Genomic DNA, 19,002 nt, shown 5'->3' with positions numbered 1-19,002 from the left:
CTGTATTTGTGAGATTATAAGCCTGATTTTGTACATGACCTCCCCCTTAAAATAAAATAAAATAAAATAAAATAAAATAAAATAAATAAAATAAAATAAAGCAAGGCAAAGCAAAACAAAATGATTAAAGCAGTGGAAATCTAGAAAGCTATTTGTGAAGTGATATAACCATCCTCTGTTGATGACAAAAATTAAAAATCCAAAAATATATAGCAAGAAACAATCTTGCTCTGACAGTAAATGGATCAGATAACCAAATCCTTTTTCCAGTTTCAATATCTGTTCAATTTTTAAAAGGAACACAAAAGTTAGGACAACATGACCCATAACTTGTGATTATCTAAATAAAATTAAATGCCTTTAAAAAGTTTTCTACTAGGGTGGGGTGGGGGGAACTAGGTCAAAAATAACGTGTATTCACTGGGCTCCATTTTATGAAAGAAAATGCTCTTCTGAGAAAATAAGTAATTCCATTCCATGCAGGTTTCATTTTTGTAAACATCAAATTGGCAAATATGCATTTGCTTTCTTCCCTAAGATTTGCCTTACAAAATGTTAAGGAAGAACTGACTTTACTAAGACTCCTCCATTTAATTATTGCATCCAAAATTTATTAAAGACAGAAAACAAAAACATTTGTAAGCCATGGGGACTGGTGGTAATTCAGGTACAGTGAAACCAGGAGGATCTGCTGATTCCAGATGGAGTGGATATATTCCCATGGCACCTATTACTTGCCAAATGTTTCATAAAGCAAACACATGACCTAAAAGATTTTGCAACTGTGGGGTCTTCAACAAAAAAAGAAAAAAGGGAAAAAAAAGTATACACTTGCAAAAAAAAAATTCTGTTCTTATTTAAAAGTCATTTCTTAATTCCTAACCATAAGTTGTTTTTAAAAACACACACACTTTTAATATTTTTCAGCTGTCATGCCCACTTTAGTGAGTCTACATGTGTGGGTACTCCGTAAAATCTCAGTGGTGGTGGCAGATGTCCCCTTTGAAATATTTCATCTGCTGCTGGGGGTGGGAAGGGGGTGTCACTTTGGTGCCATGAACGCCATTCCTTCTGAAGGCTCCAATTTAGGACAGTCTCTCTAGAGCAAAAGCAGTATTTCCTGATGTCACTCAAACCAGTGGTACAAAAAGCAAAGAAACATATGACTATGTCAAGATGAAAAAGGAATTTTAAATAATAACATATTTATGAAGACTTTTACAACCACAAAAGAACTGCTGTAAAAAAAAAAACCAATAATTGTTATAATTAAGGCTTGGCTATGGGAGAGTAAAAAATTATATTTGCTGTTTGAAGTGACCAAATTCTACGTGCATGGAAGCCCCACCTATTCAGGGAAGACTCGCCTAGTGGTTGGAACCCCAGATGATCTCTTCCTTCCTAGCATTCCTCTAGCAGTTTCACTCTGTACCACACATTTTAGCACTTAATTGCCTATTGTCATCCTTTATCCTCTAATTGTTTAGAGGTCTGGTAGTTTAGTAGTTTCAACTTATTTTGAGTGAATCTGTTTTTTCTTCCTTCAAGACAATTAGTATGCGGAACAGAAGATACCCAATAAATATTTAATTGACACATTCATTTATTCAGTAAATTTTCATAAACATCTAGTCCAGGCCAGGTTGAAAAAATGTCACTGTCCCTTGCCTTCAAGTAGCATGTATATTTCCAAAATGTTTTCTTAATGTCCCAAGAGAAAGGGACATTAAGACAATGATCTCAGAAATATGAGTATAACTACAACCAGTGTTGAGTGCTATGAAGGAAAAGCACAAGACCCTATAAGACAGTCTGTCAGGGTATTTGATGTAGATGAGGGAATGAGGTGAGGCAAAGTTTTCTGGGAAACTGACACTTCCTTTTAGGCCCAAGGAGTGAGTTAGAACTATCTAAAGAAGAGCGAATAAAAACATCTTGGGAAGATGAAAATGCAGGCTAGTTTGAAGAAGTGAAATAAGACCAGTGTGACAGGAGAGTAATAAATATGCGAGAGATGGAAGGAGACGCTGGAAAGTGTAGCAGTGGCCTCATCATGTAGATCCCTGTGGTTCACAAAGAGGATTTTGAACTTCTATGCTGCATGAACTGGCAGGCCATTTAGGGTTTTGAACCGGGAAGTGGCATGATCAGATTTACCCTTTAAAAGAACCATTCCAGCTGCAGGGTGAATAACAGATTAGAAAGAACAAATGAAGAGGTAAGGAGACCAGGGAGAAACATATTTTATTAATCCAGGCCCAAAATGACACAATCATGAACTAGGGCAGATGACAACAGAGGACACGGAAAGAGGTCGGCAAGCCTGAGGTACATTTGCAAAATTAAATCTTTAGGACCTTATGGTGGGTTTGATATGGAGCTTGAGACAGAAAAAAATCAAAAGTAATATTGCAGCTTCTGGCTTGAACTAGGTAGGCTGGGCGCAGTGGCTCATTTCTGCAATCCCAGCACTTTGGGAGACTGAGGTGGGCAGATCACTTGAGGTCAGGAGCTTGAGACCAGCCTGGCCAACATGGCAAAAGCTCATCTCTACTAAAAATACATCGGGCCTGGTGGTACACACCTGTCATCCCAGCTACTCAGGAGGCTGAGGCGGGAAAATGGCTTGAACCCAGGAGGTGGAGGTTGCAGTGAGCTCAGATCATGCCACTGCACTCCAGCCTGGGCAACAGAGTGAGACTCTGTCTCTAAATAAATAAATAAATAAATAAATAGAATAAACAACTAGGTGGATGATGGTATCACTTACCAAAACATAAAAATAAAAGGGAAAGCAGGACTTGACTGAGGAAGAGTAGGAATCAATAGATGTTAAGTTTCAACTGCTCCTGAGGTGTGAAAGTGGAGGTGTCAGATCAGCAGCTGGTAGAAGGTCTGGAGCTCAGGAGAGATTTGCTGGAAGAAGGTGATTCGGGAGTCATCCCGCAAAAAGAGCGTTTGAAAAACAGGACTGAAAGAGTTCGCTTAGAGAAGGAGAAGGTAGGAAGAAAAGAAGAAGCCCAGGACAGCACAGAGGAACAGGGGAGAATTACAAATACGACAAGAAGGAGACAGAAAAACAAACGAAAAAAAAAAAAAATACGAGGTAGGAGGAAAGCAGCAGATTGCAAAGAAACTCAAGGACTCACAGGAAGAGTCAGGATGTCCTAGTTGTCGATGCCATTGTGAGGAGCAGCCTTCCATTCTAAGTGTCTACCTTGGGTCATTCCAATTGGAGGTTGTGCTGAAAACACAGCTTGTTCTTTCTGTCAGTAGCACCTGCTTTTATATGTCTTTTTTTCTCCCAATTAGCCCTACATGAGCTTCTCTGGATAATAATTACACATGTCTTTGCAAAACTGCGCGACTTACAAGAGGAATTGTTTGTATGCTAGGTAAACTAGGCTTTTAGGTCAAGCCATCTTAAACGTAGACTCCAAGTTTTGTAAAAATGTACCCAGCCATTTTTATATGATATGGTTAACAAACAGGCAAAATTTAATCTAGTATTCTATTAGTAAATATTATTTGTAGACACATGACAATGAGCTGTGATTGTATCTAACTAGTCCTCATTCTCTCTTCCTAGCTCAAAAAAGAATTATTTTAAAAAATTGCCAAAATGGTAAGGGATACATAAAAATTAAAAACAGATGTATTTTGTTGGTAAGATTACGGATATGTTTTTTTTTTTTTCAGAATTTCCTTTAAAGGCCTACGTTAAATACATTGCTGGTGGGAATATGAATTAGTACAATCTCTTTGGAAAACTATTACTCCATTTTTTTAAACTTTGTATTTAATGATAATGTAATGCCAAAATTGCACATAATTGTATAGCTCTCTGAATTTTCACAAACTTAACATACCTCTATAATCAGCACACAGATAAGAAACAGACAATACCAATACCTCAGAAGATTCCTTGGCATTATATGTTTAATGTTGAACATTCCTTTAGGACTATTCTACTCATACACACACACACACGCGCATGCACACACACAAACATGCTGTATATATGCACACATATACAGCTATTCTACATATGAATAATATATCCTGACAAAATAGTTGGAGTTGCTTTAAGAGTGTCCTTCAATAGCTATGAGAGTTTTGAAATTTAGTTAGATTTTCAGGTTTACTTGGGGTGATATTCAAAATATTTAACCACTGATATAGCACATGTAACAACCAATCCAAACAGATGCCACCCTTGGACCTGGGGCACAATCCTGCAGTCTCCCTGCTGTGCTGATATAATCTTTCCGTTGCTGGATCATAAAGATATCCAGATGATTTCTAAGGAGAAGCCCTTGGAGCTAGAGTGTAGGGATAATGCCTGAGGACTAACTAACCAGTTATATAAGTAGGTCAATATTTTTAAAATTAATACAACTAGACATGGATAAAGGATTTGTTCAGACTAACATTTATACAATTTGGAATATGTCCATGAAGAAAATAAATACAAATTGTCTTACTTTCACAAATAAAGAAAAGAAAAAACAGGAAAAAAGATTATTACTAGGGCCTCTCCCAGGATCCTAAGTATAAATAAGTTTCATATGATCAGTTTCATGAAAATCTACCTCTGGCTATGGGTGTACTGGAACATACCAGCTGAGTATTTGCTTTGAGTCCAGAAGAACATTCCAGGTTGCAGATTCTCAGACTAAACTAGACTACATGAAGACCTTGTCACTGTTAATGACCATGCCAGTGTAGACACGATCAGTGTATTTTTGTTTGCTGCTGTTTAGTTTGTGCATGATTCAGTTGCAAATTATATTTGATTTTACTACATTAGAATTCTAATATTTGAGAAATACCAAGGACATACCAAAAATAGTTTCAGCAACAGTATTGCAGAGTATGAAGCAACTTTGCAATCACTTCTACCACTACAGCACTTCTACAACTTAGGACAACTTTTCTTGTACAATAAGGCATATGATACATGTTTGCTGTTTGAAAAAATGAAGGCAAAGCTGGATTTGAATCTCAGCTTTACTAATTAGCATTACACTTTTTTACACATTCTTAAAATGGACAAGGTAATAAAACAAAAGGTGACTGTGAAGATTACTAAGAAAAAAATAATTCATATGGTAGATACTCAAAAACTGCAAATGCCTTCCCTTCTCTCCAGAATACAGTTAAAGAACACAAACCTTGAATTCATAATAAAAAAATGGGCTTTTTCTGCTGAAACAGATCTCAGAACTCAAGACATTGGAACCAAGTTTTTCAATCATGCAGAAAGGTTTAATTAAGCAAGTGTCAATGTGATAACTAAGTCTATGTCACTGTGACCCATGACCAAAATTAAATGTTATCAAAGACTTTGAATTCCACAGGGATATTTTATTGAGCACACAAGGGATTGCGTTCTATATTTGATGGCTTTGAGGAAGGGAAAGAAAGAAATCAGCAATTTTTCCCAATAAGTGGAGGGAAAAATGGAAGACAATACTGCTAGAAAAATACACAAATTATTAAAAAATTCTTGACAACAAATAGAAACACATTGCCCATAAATACAAGATAGATGATATTTAAATGAATGACTAAAATTAAATAAATATTAATGCCTTTCTTTCTTAGCACACAAAGAAAAGAATGAATTCTTCAGAAATTAGGGAAAGTCAGGTGAGCTCAGAGAAAACAGAAAAATAAACTTGCCTTGTGGTTATTAACAGCATATACATCATTAATGATTACTGAATTATTATTAATATCACCATTGAATGATGTGTAAGTTCTCATGACTTAAATGTAATGAACACATTAATATTTGTTAAGTGTGTGAACACATTAACAATATATGATAACCTTCTTTGTAGGAACTAGCTTATGGGTGCCAGAAGTTTTGTATTTCATAGTTTCCTCATTGTTATTGAATTTTAAGTATTGTCTTAAGTTACCTTACTTCACCCATCTGGTAAAGATATTTTATATGTAAAATCAAGGCTTTTCTTTTCAATTACATTTCACTCACATTCTGAACTCTATTTTTTATATCCTTAATTATGAACAAAGAGATCCTGAGAAATAAATCCATTTCCACTTCTAGCTGCATTTCAAAATCTGGAATATTGAGTCTCCATGGAATGCTCAGCCTCAGAAAGATTTTTCCCCTGGGTCTCACAGGATATATTTTACAGCAGTTTAGGAGAAGAACCAATAGTTTTTATGGTCCTCAGGAGGACTGGATTGGTAGAAGACCACCAAGAAATGGAATAAGATTTCAGTTCTGTGGGTGTTACTCAAAGGGATTTGCTAAACCTACAAATTTCCCCTTCAGGTTACTATAAGTCAAGGTGACATATATGTAATATATATATGAATTGGCAATGTAATTGCAACAAATGATTTCTGTCAAGAAGAATTTAAAATACATTTTTTTAATCCTAAATATTTGTAAGAATATCAGTGGAAATAATGTTTTCCAGTTTATGAGAAATCACTCGGTTACTTCCTAGAAAGACATTAAGGATAATATGAAATCTAGTACTCAGAGAAAAAAAGTTGTTTTTATATCTATAATTGTTTCACCTTAAAAATATCATTTTCATTTGGAACCTCAGTGTCCTTAAAGGGTAAAATTTATTATGCACCTATTGTGACTATAAGGAGTCTTTGAAAAACAATAAAATAACATTGAAACGATAAAAGTTGACTAATGAGGAAATGAATGGAAAAAAACAGATTAATAACAACAACAATAATAGTTAACCTTTGGGTCAGGTGGAATGGCTCACACCTCTAATTTCAACACTTTGGGAGGTAGAAGTGGAAGGATTGCTTGAGGCCAGGAGTTTAAGACCAGCCTGGACAACAAAGGGGACCCGGCCTCAACAAAAATGTCTTTTTAAAAAAATAGCTGGGTATGGTGGCACGTGCCTGTAGTCCTAGCTACTCAGGAGGCTGAGGCAAGAGGATCACTTTAGCCCAGCCGGATGAGGCTGTAGTGAGCCGTGATCACACCACTGCACTCCAGGCTGGGCAACAGAGCAAGAACCTGTCTCCTAAAAACAAACCAGAAAAACAGTTAACCTTTGAAAAGTTTTTAGTTTGTGCAATGTGTGTAGTAAGCAGCAATTTTATGCATCTAATTTAATCCTCCTAACAATTATATAAAAAGAGAGGTAGGCTGGAATTAGAATTTGAATCCAAATAAGTGAAACTCGGCAGAATGACAGAGTAGGACTAAGAGAATAAAAAACATTTAGCCTATTCTGTTTCACATTACAAATTATTTCTTAAAAAAGAACGCTGGGCATGTACTCTATCCTTCAAGATAACTCTCAGTTTTGAAATTTGTCAATATTCAACAGAAGAATTAAAAATCACCATGTATTTTGAACCAGTAATTCAACTTCTAAAATTGTATAAAATATAAATGCAAGGATGTTCATTAAAGCATTGCATAAGATAATAAAAATTTAGAAATGGCACAAATGATTTGGGATTTGTTAGGTAAACCATGGTAGGTCTATGCGATAGTCTACTATATATCACTATAAATTATACTATGGAAAAATGTTTCTGAGCATGGAAAGAAAATGTTCACAATATATTGCTAACCTTCAAAAATGTATCCCATTTTGAATAGAAATAAAAATACGTATGTATATTTTGAAAAGGTCTTGAAAGAAAACATATTAAAATGGTAATAAGCAACACTTCTCCCAGCTGTGCCCAGAATCCAGCATCCAAAGCTTCAGTGGCGGTGTGGCAGGAGGGGTGGCAGCAACATGGTGACCTCAAGGATGGAACTATGGTGTGAGTTTGGATCTCATTCTAAGTGGTACAGCTCCCCAGCCTGGCTCTCTGTCTCACAGTAAACTCCACAATAGTCTTCAATAACTCCATTTTCTGCTTCAAGTATCCAAAGCTTGTTTCTGTGGCTTGCCCTAAGGATCCCAACAGATACAGGTCCTCCTTAGAGTCTTCAGTAAAGTCCTGTGTGAAACACAGAGCAAATGGCCAAGAGGTTGAGGTCATCTGTAGAAAAATGTCCAGCATCAGTTATTCTCATGATTTCTGGAATTATCAAATACAAATTCTCTTCCCCAAGATAAATTTTTGAGCAATAGCAGAGACACTGGATGTTTACTGTGATAAAAGTGGAAATAAAGAAGAAATGAGGAAACTGCTGGAGGCTGGATTTCCCAGGTCCTACCTCCAGACACATGCCTATGTGAGAGTAACAATTATCCCCATGGAAAAGAACTCTTCAGAGAAACTCTATTTCAAGGTGAAGATCCAGATTCAAAAATTAGGACTCCACAAGTTATAAGTCTGTGCAGTCAAAAAAAAAAAAAAAATGCAGGCCTACTGAGGAGTTCAAAGTGGAAACTTAGTAAAGCAATTCCCAGCCCCTGAAAATAGCAACCACGTGAAGGGCTAAAGATATTCCAGATGGAGGATTTCCTAACATCCCTTAAGATGTGATGACTGAGAAGAGTGACAAGTAGATGATTCCAGGGACTAGAAGAGAGAGGCAGCCTTTTGAAAGGGTGCAATACAATTGATTTCATTTTCAGGTGAAATAGCTGGCACTATCACTGCCTCTCTCAATTCACCCATGTGACCTACAAGGGAGTTCCTATGACCATTTGGCTGAGAAAGAAAAACTGACCTGGGTCATAGCATATGCTGGTACTGGCCAGCCATGGATTGCTATTCTACTGCAGCCTCACCCAAAGGTGTACCTAAAGAAGAGTGATGAAGAGATAGCCTCTCTCACGGGCAAAACTTGGAGCAGGAAGTCTTGTTATTTAGTATGCCTTGGAAGAGAAATGGCCTGAGGTTCAGACTGATTTAGAGGCAGTCACTGTTGGGTGGCTAGTTGGCCAGGAAATGGAAAAAGAGTGTGAGAAGATTGGTGAGCACTGTCTGGGAAAAAAGTTATGTGAATGTACCAAAACTGGGCACAAAGCATGAAGATGTTTGTATCCTGTGTAAAATGCTCTATGATTGTTGAGAACATCCACTCTTGAGGAAGTTCTCAACAATCATATTGTCAAAATAATTCATACAAAGGCTATCAGGCAGCATCCCTCCCCAGTGCTTATCCAATGGGCCCCTGTACAAAGATGCCATCATGACAGACAGAGGCAATGCAAGGCCTCAACTGCACAGTCTTCACCTCCACTTTATCACCATAACATGGTTTCTAAGTACAACCTCAGTGACCAATATTTAATACCTGACAGAGCATCATTATCAAAGGGATTAGCAGCTTTCAGGTGGCAGGTTGATTACAGCGGTCCTCTGTAATCAACAGTGAACCATTTTGGAAGGGGCAGAAATTTGGCTTCATTAGATGGATATCTATTCTATATATGGATTTGCTATGCTTCTGCCAGCACTATCATTTCATGAACTTATGGAAATATACTGTTAATCTTCATAGAATCCCACGACATGTTGGAGCTCATTTCACAGCAAAGTGTGCAGCAAGGAATTTATACCCATGAAATTTACTTGTCTTGCAATGTACCCTATTGTCTGAACAAAACTTACCTAATAGAACAATGAAATTAATTACTGATGATTCAGTTATGAAGTCAGCTGGGAGACCACATCCTAGGAATATTGAGTGCTTTGAACAAGGAACCATTATAAGGTACTGCTTCTCTCGTGGCCTGAATATAAAGGTTTGGAACAAATGGGTAAATGGAATTACCATTTTTGTTAATACACTAAATAACTATACTTGTATCATTTTTGCTGTCTTTATAACTTCATACTCAGCAGATTTAGAGGTCTTAGTTCCCAAAAAAGAAATACTTACATTAATAACACAAGAATTGTCCCCTTGAAATATAATTGAAACCCCCAACTCGATATACTTTGGGCTTCTCCTGCCATTGAACCATCAGCCAAAGAAAGGGGTTGTGGGGATTGATCCTAACAACTGAAGATTGTTTTGCTGAAACATGGTAGGATTTACTCTCATCTTCCCTTAGTACTTTCAAGCTTAGTAGTAAAAATCAAAACGCAACTATCCAGTAAAGTCAAATCACTAAGGGTTCCAACCCTTCAGGAAGGAAGTCTTGGTTCACAAGCCAGATAAATAACCCTGACCAACTGAGGTTCTGGTTGAGGGCAAGAGAAACATAAAAGAATGAAGGAAGGCAGCACACTCATGATTAGAGACAGAGATGAGGGTGATGCTAGCTCTGCCTGCTTTTGTTATGTATATATTAACAAATTATTTCTATTTTGCCCTTTCCTCTTTCTCTATTCATATGATCTATGAGGGAGTGTTCATGATGCATAGATTTTCATTTTAATTCACAAATCACTGCACTCTAAGAAACTGCATCTAGACCTGATGAATAGGATATTGTATCACTTGACCACCTTCAACTTTGAGAATGAAAAGTGAAGATGAGACTTTTTGTGTCCCTTTTGTGGAGAGGTGTGACAGTATCTTCATTTGTTTTGGGTTGCATTTTATTAGGTAGAAGAATGAAGTCATTGTTTCATGGGAATAAATGATATATGGTTAGCAAAAATGCATGCTGCACAGAAAAAGGGGTGGACTGTGCTACTTCCTTACTTCCTACTTCCTTACTGCTCACAGATTCATTTCCCACACTTATTCTGCTTGCCAGAAATTGGCTTTTACAAACATGTTCAAGGTTTCTTGTTAACTGCTTTCTAGCTAGGTGGGGTAAATGGGAAGCCCTAATTATGAGTTTAGGCTGAAGGAAGGGATAAATTAGGCCCCCCATTCCAACCCTCCCACTGCTTCTGGTAGAATCTCTAGTAATGGCCTCATCTCCTCATGGTTCTAATTCTAATCAGGGATCTAAACAGCCCCTCTCACTGTGGTTTCACCTCCAGCTGACTGGCCCTGGTTCCTAGGTTCTGGTAATATCATATTCTCCCTCCGCCCTCCAGGTGTAGGAATGGCAACACTTGTGTGGGTTGGCACACCATCCTTGGTTGGCTTTTCAGCCTTCTAATTCCTTTGTCATATATTTTAGGCTTCTTACATACTCCCAAGCATTGATTCTGTTTTCTCATTTGACCCTGACTGATCAGAGTTATTTCAGTAGTTTAGGTGAAAGATAATGGTGATTTAAATTGAGGTGCTAAGGTGTTAGCAGTAGGTACCAAGAGACTTAAGCAGAGTAGAGGATGTGCTATATATATTGTAGGTGTTGAAGAAAGGGAGGAATCAAGGAGAATACTTGTTTTTTTTTTTTATTTTATTTTAAGCAACTGCATAGATAATGGCATAATTTATTGAAATGCACTAGATAAAGGAAGAAACAGTTTGGAGATAAGAATTTTAAAATTCCTCTTTATATGTATGTGTTCATTATGAGATCCCTGTAGGATAGCAAAATGGGATTTCCCTATTTGACAGATGCTTAGTAGAAACTAGAGATTTGGGAAAAGACCCAGCCCCCTTCTTGATACTTCAGTTCCAAATCCTCTTTTTCATTTGCAATTAACTTATGAGTGGTTAGATACCAGCTCCTTTTTCTGTTATTGTCAAATGGGGAAAAAATGAGGAAAAATGAAATTTCTAGGGATATTTTCATTTAAATGATACTCTAATAGAATAAAAGAATTTGGCTGACTGTTTAAGTTTTACCAGAAAGGATTTTACCTGGTTCTGAAATGGCAAACATAAGTGATGTTCTAAACAAGGAAACCTTAAGGCAACTCTCATTTGCTTGTTCTGATGCTCTGAGAACAGGAAGCCTAATTACTCAACAGCCAAGTGCATTTAGCAATGTCTTGAGAAACTGCCCTCTGTCAACATTCTCTTTTAGGACATAATCAATTCATTGCCTTAGCATCGGCTAAATTTCATTGGAATAAAAATAGGAGGAAAATACTGACCTCATAATGAGATTCTTGAGTCCAAAATAAAAATTTATAAGCACTGTGGTGCCTGAATGAAGGATATGAAAGAAGCACTAGTTTCTGGCTTTGCGAATTTAGCCATATTCTCATGTTTCTATTCCCACATAGTTATCAGCCATTCACATATAAAAATAGAATTAGGAATCAGGAACTACAATGTTAATAAACAATAATGGGTAAGAACACATGAAATTATCACCAATATATTTCTGAAAAGGAAATTGGGTGTCAGATTATCTTTCCTAAATTTTATACATTTAGTGTTAGCTAATATATTTCTTGAAATACTTGTGCAGTTTATCTTTTTGTGATAGTGTCTTTCAAAAAGTGTTGTGGAGTGTGATATAACATGAGAAAGCAATCCTACAACAAATTTTGCTTTATACCTTTGCTATAGACACTACATTCCAGTTGATGTGAAAGTGTGCGTAGAGTGTATATGTCTGTGTGTATATTTACTGAATACATCCTCATTGATGGCTGGCCATTTGGGGCAGGAAATGTGAAGAGAAGTACAGTGGCATGGGGATGGGGAATTCTCCTCCTTAATCAGTCTTATAAAATCAAAAATTCCCATGCTTAAAAGGTCAAAGAGAGAGTATAATGCACTTATGAAAAAGAGATAGCCTCATTAATCCAGTTGTTCTTGGCCCAGACAGCAGAAGAAATATAAATGCTGTCATCACTTACGTGTGAGATAGAGGATGAAATGTGGGAATTTGTCGGTTTACTGCAAAGACCATTCTTTTGGTTTGAGAACATTGGTGGAAATAACCTGAGCTGAGAAAAGCTCCCTATGAGGAATACACGTTATGGGAAACTATTAAAGACAACGTTTGGTCAATGACCTTCTTGACGTAGTTTAATCAAGCTGCACGCCCCGCACCAAAAAGACAACTACTTGAAGAAGGGAGCCCTCAACAAGCCAAGACATTTTACCTTTCCTCTATTACATGAGTCTGGTATAAGACACGAGTGTGCAATAAATCTCTAGTTCATGCATTCAGAGGCTGCACTATAATAATGATAGACTATAAATCACAGAAAATATTTTAGGATAGTCAATAGCTAGAAATAGTGCTAACCAATAGCACAGATGTCTAGTAGATACAAAAATGAAGGTTTGGCAGTTGTTTAAAAATGGGAAGTACAAGGATTTGACCTGAAATATATTAGAAAATAGCAGCAGTTCCATAGTTTTGTCAGGTTTCCAGTTTTGCATTTCACTATTTCTTTTTTAAATCCTATGTTCTGTTTTGGAAGGTAGACTGCAATTTTGGAAAACCGAAAAAATTTCTGTCATGCATTTCTAAGATAATCTTGTAAATATTTGTAGATCATATACACATACATGAGCTTTTATGTAAATTTGTTTTTCTTTGAAAGTTTAAGGATAATTGAATGCTGAGAATGGAAGGAAAATGAGGCTGTAAACAAATGGGAGGCTCTCGCAAGGACCCATGGGGATTGGAACTAGGCTTTCCATGTGCCAACTATTAGCTAATTGTGAGATGACACTGACTGACCGGACTCACGATCCACATCCCCGTGTCTGCCTCAAAAGAGCTGTTAGAAGAAGAAAATGCTCATTTGTTGCAACTGTGACCAAGTTCTCTGAAATCCAATAATGGGCAGCTGGAGATCCCTCACATAACTGACAACACAAAGGGTCAAAGAGGCTTCTGATACCCCTGAGGGAGAGGTAAGAAAAAGCAGACTAAGTATTTTAAGTACAACAGGGTTAACAAGCTATAATTTACTACCTTGTTGATTTTCTTGCTTGATGGAAGTCTGTAGAAACTGGGAACTTATGGAAAAGTAAATTACACTTTTCATAAATCCTCTTGTCTTTCCCTTTGTTTTCTTGTGCCCCACCTTTTTTATGGTGGTGGGAGGGGGGATGGCCAGGAAGTTAGGCAAGTTGATTTACTTAAACAGTTGAAACTCCAGAGAAATCTGATCTTAACTTCCCAGAGGTTGAAAAGTAATGCTGTTTCCTGTGATTCTCCATTTCCTGGGTTTAGCAGGGACACAGATCCCAAGAATTAAAATATGATGAGAAAGTCTGTCCTCCTAAGATGTTCTCACCCCGGCAGGAAAGTACCATACCAGAAATTTCACAAGAAAGTCTGCTCTCATGAGACTCACTGCCAGACTTTTAACCATTTTGATAAGTTCAGAAGAGCTTCCATCAAAAAGCTTTCAAATGCCTGTCCCCAGTGACCCCACAGATCCCTTTGAGAGCCACCCAACACCACTTCATAGTTCCCATAAACACTTGGACCTTTCCCTGTGAAAGCTGACAAGTTTTCCCGAAAGTCCTTACATACCACACTCAGCCTCATCTTGCCAAATGTGCTATCTCAGTGGAAATTGCTGGAACTTTCCAGACAGATTTTATGCTACAGGCAAAAAGCACCTCAGTCACCAATGTGCCCACACTGTTTTCTGAGACTGTCGGTACCTACATATTTCATACACGATGTAAAAAGTCCCATGCTTTTTTTCTCCCTGTATAACTAAGTATTGCTCTCATAATACTTTGTGAAAAATGTCTCATAACTATAGTAATTACTGATGTCAACGCCCCTGTTAATATTCTGGGTCTGCAAACATTTCACATCAGATCTCCACATGGAAAAGGGACTGCTCACCTCTACTTTGTAAATTAGCTATATGATTTATCTGTGGGAAACATTTCAAAAATATAGATTCAGAAAGACATCTACCACATGATGGCTTTTCCATATGGCATCTCATAATTATTTTGCTGTGTGTGAACATGATGAAAACAGTTTCATAATCCTCCAAGGGTCAGAGTAAATTATTTCAATTAGACATATTTCAGAGCAAACATTACCTTAGGGTTTATTAATAATATTACCTGAGAAGGAACAGCTGCCTTTTATGCATAAAAAGCTGTCAGCTTCTTACCGCTCCATCTATAGAAACCCTTTTGTGACTTTAAAAAAAATGGCAGATTTTCTCATGCTTTACCTAAACACAGAACTTGGCAGCAGGGACCTGGTTGTAATCCTCAGCATGGGAGCTGGTGGGTGGATTTTTTTTCTCTATAAACTCTTCTATAAACCACACCAGTCTCCTGGTATTTATTCTGGGTAATGCTAGAAATTGTACACAGATCCAACAGGCCATGTAAAAAGAGTTTTGTAACTTCCTGAAGCCCTTTCATACAAAATCCTTACTCTGAATGCAATTCCAGAAAGATGGGACATTACAGCAGCTTAAAGGAAAGGTTTGCTCTGTTGTCTTTTTCTCCTCTACATTGGAGCCTTGCAAATATGAAATAGGTCAATTGGGGCAACATAATAACAGCAATTAATATGAAATTAATTGACCTATATTGAAAATGCAATGCCCATTGAAATGGCTTCAGAGCTAAATCACGTAGACAGCTATATTAATAATAATTAAGGATTGGAATTTTTCTCTGTAGATGGGTTGTCACTTCATAAGAGTTAGTTGGAGCTACATATTACTGCAGCACATCAATTAAGTTTCGCTTTATTATAACCACTAGTCTCTGAACATGCATATTAAAAGGTCTCAAGGCACAGAGTCTATGAGACGTGTGGAAAACAGATTAGAAATACCCTGTGTGTCTAAGAAATGTATCATCTTATCACAAGCTTTTCTTGCCTCCCACCCCAAGATAACGACATGATGACAATGATAATGTGATGATGATAATGATTATAATAATGGGATGATGATTTTGATAAGGGCTTCTCACCAACATGTCCTGCTTTTGGCAAAACTTTCCTAAGGCAAATGCATATTCATCTTGGCAGAACTGGCAAATAATGGATTTTTTATGAATTTGTTGCTGGTTGGATGAAAGATGGCATGGTAGGTAGTAGAATTAGTCAACATCAACTATTCAAATATTACTCTCTTGGCATAGAGACCCAGTGAGGCTTCAAATTCTCAGAGGATCTTAGCTGAGGCAATATCTGTGACCTTATGAGTGTTTTTTGAGATAAACTAATTTAAGTAGTGTGACTGAAATTTCGAAGGAAACTTAAATGTAAACACACATCTTTCAAATACTTGCAACCAACATTCCTTCTCACAAACATACATGAAGCCATAGATAAAGCAGTCCTTTACCAAAAACAGCAGGGAAATGCTGTGAGGAGAAGAGGGTAATCAGAAAATTTTCTTATATTTGTTTATTTTGCCAATGAATATTATACAGCTGTGGGTGAAGCACTGTATTTTGAGGAATAGAAATGAAAATTGCAATCAGGTTATTTGCATTATTCATTTCTATTTCATTTTAGGAAAATATCAATAAAAATGGGGAACATTATAGAATTTAAAAGAACCTTTGTATTATATTTTCTACATTCCTTATAGAAGGGCAGAACATCTCATATGCTTTGTTACAACTATTCCAGAAAAAAAAAAGACAAACACCATAATCATTGCTTCTCAATCCTACAATCTTATGCTTTCCAGTTCTCCTTTTTTCTCTTTCTCTTTTGGCACTCTAGCATGTCAGATTCTTGTTTTCTACCTGTTTTGACCCCAGCTCAATGGTGGAGCGCTAATAAGCAAAAGCAGAGCCATAACTGGATCAGGAGAGATCTGAAAACCTAATCATGCCACAGATGAACCATTGGCAATAGTTCAATGCTTACTTATGGCACCAATTTATTTCTTCCCATAGTGGCCACAATCTAAGTAAATGAACTATCATCTACTCAGTTGCTCAGAAAAAAAAAAAAAAAAAACCTGAGAGTCATCATTGACTGCTCTCCTTCTCTCACACCCCCAATCCAAATCAACAGCAAAACTGTCAGTTCCTAATCAAAACATATTTAAAATTCAACAACTTATCATTTCCATGGCTATCACCATAAGCAAAGCCAGTACCATCATTTTTCTGTACTACTGCAATAGTCTCTCAGTACTCCTCACACTACTTGCTTCTATGATATTTTTACTGTCTATAATTTGGCCTCCACACAGTTGTCTGTGATCTTTCTAAAAGATATATTATATCATGTTCCTACCCTCAACCTTCCAATGCCTTCCCGTTATACTTAGAATAAAATTCGAAATCCTTATCATGACTTCTAAGTCATGAGATTCTGACAACCACTCTGACTTAATTTCCTATCATACTTCAACTCACTCAGTGCACTCCAACAACCCTTGCCTTCATATTCCTCTACACGCCAAAACCCTTCCTATATCAGGGCTTTTACTTTCTGTTTGGAATACTTGTATTCCAGATATTTGCATGGCTCACTTTCTTTCCTCAACCACCTTTCTACCCAAATTTAATCTTCCAGAGTATAACTTTTACAATCCCACCTAGAATATTCTGCCATGTCAATGTCTGTAATGGTTAAGTATTTTTTTGGAGGCGGAGACAGAGTCTTGCTCTGTCACTCAGACTGGAGTGCCTTGGCACGATCCTGGTTCATTGCAGCCTCAACCTCCTGGGTTTCAGCAATCCTCCTGCCTTGGCCTCCCAAAGTGCTGGGATTACAGGTGTGAGCCACCACACCTGGCTGTAATGGTAAATTGCATGTGTCAACTTGAGTGATCTAAGGCATGCCAAGAATCTCATAAAACATTAATTCTGGGTGTGTCTTTGAGGGTGTTTCCCAAAGAGAGTGGCCTTTGATCTGGTAAACTGAGTAAGGAAGATCACCCTCACCAATGGGTATGGGCATCATCCATTCTGTGGAGGGCCCCAGTAGAACAAAAAAGTGGAGACAGGACAAATTTTTTCTCTTTGCTCAAACTGGGACATCCATTTCCTTCTGCCCTTGGATATTAGCAAGCCTGGTTCTTGGGCCTTCAGAACCTGACTGGGACTTACATCGTTGGCCCCTAGTTCTCAGGCCTTTGAATTTAGACTGGAACCTATATCTGTGGGCTCTCTTGGTTCTCAGGCCTCTAGGCTTGAATTGGAACTGCACCACTGGCTTTCCTGGGCCTCCAGCTTGCAGACAGTAGATCATAGGATTTCTCAGCCTCTATAGGCTTTGGAGCTAACCCTTCATTGATAATAAATCTCTTTCTATATGTCTGTGTGTGTACATCCATCCATCTATCTATCATCTATCTATCTGTCTATCCATCCATCCACCCATCCTTCCATCCATCTATCCATCTATGTATCCATTTATCCATCTATCTACATTTCCCATTGGTTCTGCTTCTCTAGAGAACATTCACTAATACACTATCCTTTTACCTTACTTCATTTTTATTGTTAAAACATACTTGAAAGTTTAATATATATGAGCTACATTTATTTACTTATTTGCTTACTTAATTATCATATATCTTCTATCAGAATATAAGCTCCATGAGGTCAGAGACTTTAGGAGTTTACTTATCACTGTATTCCCAGCACCTAGAACATTTCCTAGCACATACTGGATACTAAATAAACATCCATGATCTAAATGATTATATTTGACTCAATTTAAAGTTTTGAAATACATGAAACTAAGAAAACAACAGGACATGTCATGTAGTTTCATCTGCCCTTTTTCCATGTTAAGGGAAGTAAATGTGTATTCAATCGTTCTCTAAAAAACTGATGAACCCAACTGAAGGTAATACCTTGTATTGTCCTTAACTCCACACCTATCCCCCAAATACCACGTAATGCATTGACTGTCTTTGGGTTTATCTACTTCTTATCAAAGTATCTTGTCTACTTTTCATGTTTAACTCCGAGATCATAAAGTTTCAGGTTCTGCTTGTGTACCATTGAAAGACTTGAACTACATGTTCTCCAAGATCCCTTCTAGCTACGTAATTCTACTGAAAATGTAGAGAAAGATAGAGCCAGTGGTGACTCAAGTTATTTAATATGCCTCTATGTTCTAGTTTATTAGTTACCCTGTCTATAATTTTAATATGCAACTATAGTTACTTGATAGCCTAGATTTTCACTTGCTAATGGAATACAACTTACAATGTTATGCATTCGCATCGAACGTCCCTGATAAGTCTCACAATCAAAAGAATGAGTGGTAATCAAAAGACTAGAAAATAGCCCTGATACCTAATGTGTCATGCACTATTCAACCTAAGCAGGTTGTCTTCCTTTTG

At 37.2% G+C, this 19,002-nt stretch overlaps 1 long non-coding RNA gene across 2 annotated transcripts in view; it reads right to left on the bottom strand.

The window, feature by feature from the left end:
• Positions 1-19,002, bottom strand: part of LOC134737682 (uncharacterized) — a 134,518-nt gene that overhangs the window by 77,286 nt on the left and 38,230 nt on the right. Inside the window, exon 3 of one of the 2 annotated variants that reach the window (XR_010122798.1) lies at positions 5,349-7,968. The exons of the other annotated variant lie outside the window; for it this stretch is intronic. This is a non-coding gene — a long non-coding RNA (uncharacterized LOC134737682). Of the gene's footprint in view, positions 1-5,348; positions 7,969-19,002 lie in introns of those variants that run through there. 2 annotated transcript variants of the gene reach the window in all.

This window comes from Pongo pygmaeus, chromosome 11 (genome assembly GCF_028885625.2).
Source record: "Pongo pygmaeus isolate AG05252 chromosome 11, NHGRI_mPonPyg2-v2.0_pri, whole genome shotgun sequence".
NCBI classification, from domain to species: domain Eukaryota; kingdom Metazoa; phylum Chordata; class Mammalia; order Primates; family Hominidae; genus Pongo; species Pongo pygmaeus.
This window is presented reverse-complemented; position numbering and strand designations above follow the sequence as displayed.